Below are 5,192 nucleotides of genomic sequence, written 5' to 3' on the forward strand. Positions count from 1 at the left end.
TGGTGTTTTTTTGTACCCTTACTCATTGCGTTCCGTAATCTTCCTGATCTGTTGTTTACAGTGATTACAGTTCCGGTGTTTCTCGCCAGTTCATTGTTGGTTGCATCGACATACTCCTCTCCTTTTTCAGCCTTTAGTAGTTTTCTGTTCCATTTTAGGATTAATTTTGCTTTGGCTACCTTCTTCAGCTTGAGACCGACTTTCATAATCACCAGATTGTGATTAGAATCAACATCTGCCCCTGGGTAGGAACACAAGTTCTTCAAACTTGTCTTATACCTTTGCCTGATAATAATGTAATCCAGCTGCAATCTTATATCTCCTGGTGCTTACCAAGTGTACCTTCTTCTGTTGTTGTACTTGAATAATGTGTTTGTTATCGTCAGATTGTTTCTCACACAAAAGTCCACTAGCATCTCGCCTCTGATGTTTCTTTTCCCCAGCCCATAATTTCCGTCTAACAGTTGCATTCATATTTCCAAGTACCATTATGTATTCTTTGCCTTTACATGTTAATTTTTCTTCGATTTTGTCATACAGTTCCTCCACCTCTTTATCTAGATGATCGCTGGTTGGCATGTATACAACCATCACCACTAGATCTTCTGGTGTCCCACACCTTACCACCATCAGCCTGTCACTGCAGCAATCAACTTCCATTACAGCCTGACTGGTCTGTTTGTCAAGTCTGACCACGTTGTGTATCTCGCCTTCCAGAATATAACATCCGAAAATCACCACTATTGATATCACCCTGCTCCTTCCATCTTACCTCTGTCATTCCAAAGACCTTGTATCTCTCCATTTCCCTCTTTACATTTTCCAAGTGTCCTGATCTTGCCAAATGCTTTCACGTTCCATGTACCAATTTTCAACATACTGTAAGGATTTCGCATGATGATGATCTGAGAGGCCTTATACCCTCACCTGCTGGGCATGACATCCTTGTTTAGAGAAATCCCATTCACGTCGTTGTCTTTTTTAACTTTATTCTGTGGAATCATGGTGTACTGGTGAACGCCTTGGAACTGATAATGAAGGTGGTTTTCTGTTGCCTTCCTCCATCACAGTACAGGAGCTAAAACCAGGTTACTGGCCCACCTTCTCCTGTTGTGAAGCCACCTTTGACCGACGGTTCGGCTCTTCCGCCAACTTCAGATACTAGTGTCATTGCCGCCTGATAAGAGTTTCCCATCTCCTATCTGAATGGCCGATGGCTCGCAGAGGAGCTCCTCCACTCTTTGACAAATCTTCGTTTTGAATCCTGCAGGGTGACTAGCCACCCTCCTCATCCACACCAATGAGAATGGGGAGCCAGTTGAGTCGCCGACCACCCAACCATGAAACAGGTACTACTGGGTTACATGTTACCTGTATCAGGTGAAACCTGACCTGACATATTAAATATCCATATATATATATATATATATATATATATATATATATATATATATATATATATATATATATATATATATATATATAATATATATATATATATATATATATATATGTATGTATATTGCATTCTTTTAATTATATTTTTTAAGTATAAGCAATTTTGATTAACATTTTAAGCACATACACTTTTAAGGTCAATTCTCAAGCTTGTATATGCATTCTATGTGTGGGAGAATGTGACTGAATCTGCAGTGACATTATGTCAGAATCAAGACGACACACTCATATTGCTCGTCCTCAAGGGTTGCCTGGATACGTCCATAAAAGTAGTACTGTGTCTGTGGCAAATCGACCATCAGTAAGCCATCAGTCGAGTGCTCAGATCCAGAGTGTCCCAACATCTGTCACAGCACATGTCAACCAGATGTTTGATTGCTCTGACACCCAAAACCTGCAGTTTACCCTCAGTATCAAAGCAGTAGTCATCTACATTGAGGACCAACCAATCTCTGAGGAAGACAATGGGGCAAATACCAGCGAGCTTGAACCTCGAGAACTTGTAAAAACAATCTTTCAACTCAGAGCAGATTTGGCCAAAAAGAATTTCTTGCTAAAGTTCCTTAGTAACCCAGCTCAGGACTTAGCATGTGGACGGGACAACTTTTACGACAACCTTATTGGTGCAACTACTATCAGTGCTGTTAAACTTAAAACTATAGCCTGTACAGCCAAAGCCGACAAAATTGACCAGGCTACTGGTTATCAGGCAGCCTCATCACAAACACCTCAATCCACAGTCAACCTCATCTCAACAGCTGCAACAGCCACATCAGCTGTCAATGTCTCAGCTTGACAGTCGAAACAGCCAGCCGTCTACATCAACTCCACCTCAGGAACAGACAGATCAGGCCTGGCCGAACCAAGCACAGATTCACACACAACAGTGTAAACAGAGGCCCCGTAACCCCCAGACGATCACTCGTAATCAACAGCAAAGATCTAACAGGCAGACTCTTTACTGCAAGCATTGTAAAATCAAGGGTCACTCCAAAACAACTGCCATAGGGTCAAAGAATGTGAATATTGCCATCATAGAGGACATCATACATCTGAGTGTCGAACGAAAAGAAAAGAGGAAAGACTAGAACGCCTCTTCCAATGCACTGCTGCAGAGCAGCGTCAAAGTAAATCTGTCTTGTTGCAAGCAATACATTTTAGAGGCTTCCAAATGAATTATTAACCTGACATCATTGCTGCTGTGGAAACTTTCTTGAACTTCACAGTACCTGAGAATTTTGGGAGGGTTGATGGTTACTCCAAATGGCACAGACGTGAAAAATTGAATGGTACTTTTGGAGGCATCGATGTCTGCTTTTGAAGAACAACCACTTGAGACTGACGTAGCAGATCATCTCGAACTCATGTTTTTCAAAATCTGGACAGAAACATGTGATACTATCCTTCTCTGTGTCTGCTACAGACCCCAGGGGCAAGGCTCTGAACCACTTATTTATCTTCAAGCCAACCTGGACAATATTCTCTATGCATACTATTGCAAAAATATTATAATACTAGGGGATCTGAACCAATCCTTGGTTGAAAGATCATTTGAAGAGTTCCTCACTACATTCGGGTTCACAAATCATGTTCAATTCCCAACCCACATATCAGGCTCATCCCTTGACCCTGTGATTACTGATCTGGCTGAATCAGACGTCAGTTGTTCCTCCCTAAGCACAATTGGCTCCTCTGATCACTTTACAGTGTTAAGCAAGATCAGCCTAAAAGCTGCACGAGAGAAAACTTTATCCTGTACAATCTGGCAATGGGAAAAGGCAGACTGGAAAGGCATGTGTGATGCACTATCTGAAGCACCCTGGGAAGACATTCTCTCTGGCACTGTTGACAGACAAGCACTGGCCCTTACCAAATTACTAGCCAGCCCACAAGCAAAGTATATACCTAACAAGACATACAAGACAAAATCCACGGATCAGCTACAATTGTAGACTGGCATCTGACAAGAAGATGAAAGCTGGAACCGTTATAAGCGCTATCCCACACACACACACAAAGATGTTCATGCTATGGCTTGCAGGAGAATGAAAACAGTCCAAAAACGGGCAATTAATCGATGGAAGGAGGACCTCCGATTACAACTCACTGGTCGTTCTGTGGGAAGTAAAGCCTGGTGGATCTGCATCAAAAAGCAACAAGGATTTTCACCTGATGACTGCATCCCCCCTCTCAACAAGCCTGATGGATCAGTTGCAACTTCCAGCAGAGAGAAGGCTGAACTTCTGGCTTCATTCTTCTCCGAAAAGATGAGAGTACATGATCCTGACCGACCTTTTCCTAGTCTGCCTCTCGTGACTCACTCGAAGCTGAGCTCTTTCGTGGTCACTGAAGCAGAAGTCAGGCAGCATCTAAATAAGGTTGATGTCCATAAGGCCCGATAAAGTCAGTTCTCACATACTTCACAGGTGTGCTAGGCAGCTGGCTGATCCTCTTACCTCACTTTTCCAAACATGCCGGAGGTACAATAAATGGCCTAATATTTTTGGAAGAAAGCAAACATTATGGCAGTACACCAAAAGAAGAGCAAATCGGATCCAAATAACTATCGCCCAATTTCACTCCTTTCCTCCCTAGGCAAAAGTTTTGAAAAAAGTCAGTGTACCACATGGCAGTGTAATCGGACCACTTCTGTGGAACGTTTACTTTAATGATATCTTGCAGCTCATCCCTGAATCTTATGCTTATGCTGACGACTGCACTCTCACATTCACCTGCGATACCCAAAACCGCGCAGACGCAGTTAGACACGTAAATGACACACTTGACTATATAATTTATTGGGGTAAAAAGTGGCAGGTTATTCTGGTACCAGATAAAATCCAAGCAATAATTATATCTAGACGTCAGACACCGCGCAACGTCCTTGCATCCATCATAAAGCTAAATAAATGAAACCATCAGTATTAGCAAGGATATCAACATTCTTGGCGTGCAGATTGATAATCACCTAACCTTCACCGGTCACGGCAAAGAGTTAGCAAAGAACGCAACAAGAAAGTTGGCCTGTATACGGCGCATCGCTCCTCTGCTAGACAGCAAAGGATGCGCAGTCCTTTACAACTCCCAAGTCCACTCATTGATGGAGTATTCGCCACTCGCCTGGCTGTCCTGCCCGCCAACTCATCTTGCCCTCCTGGACACCGTACAGAGCAGAGCCCAGCGGCTAGTGGAACGGAAGAAGCCCGTAAATGAGCCGCCAGCACATTTTCAGTCACTTCAACATCGGAGAGATGTGGCTGGCCTTTCCGTCTTCTACAAGATACGTAAACAAAATAGTTCCCTACTGACACTACGACTTCCACCAGTAGCCGCGCCCATGTACGGGACAAGAAACGCCAGTAATCGATTCCAAGAAGTCCAGGTTCCCTTCGCGAGAACAGAGCTCTATCTGCGCTCCTTCCTGCCTAGATTTTCTAGAATGTGGAAAATTTTAGTCTAGCAAATTTCCACTCGTATTTTTTTGGTTAGACCAATTTCTCTTTTGACAGAATTGATTTATAAATATCTGTATTAAGCTATAGATAATTTTACCTTTAATTGAAAAATGTAGCACTTACAAGATTAACAAAATGACCTATATTTTACAGACCATGTACATTTTTGGAATTAAGTTTATGAGAGAGAGAGAGAGAGAGAGAGAGAGAGAGAGAGAGAGAGAGAGAGAGAGAGAGAGAGAGAGAGAGAGAGAGAGAGATAGAGAGAGAGAGAGAGAG

The sequence above is a fragment of the Penaeus monodon genome, chromosome 18 (genome assembly GCF_015228065.2).
Source record: "Penaeus monodon isolate SGIC_2016 chromosome 18, NSTDA_Pmon_1, whole genome shotgun sequence".
NCBI classification, from domain to species: Eukaryota; Metazoa; Arthropoda; class Malacostraca; order Decapoda; family Penaeidae; genus Penaeus; species Penaeus monodon.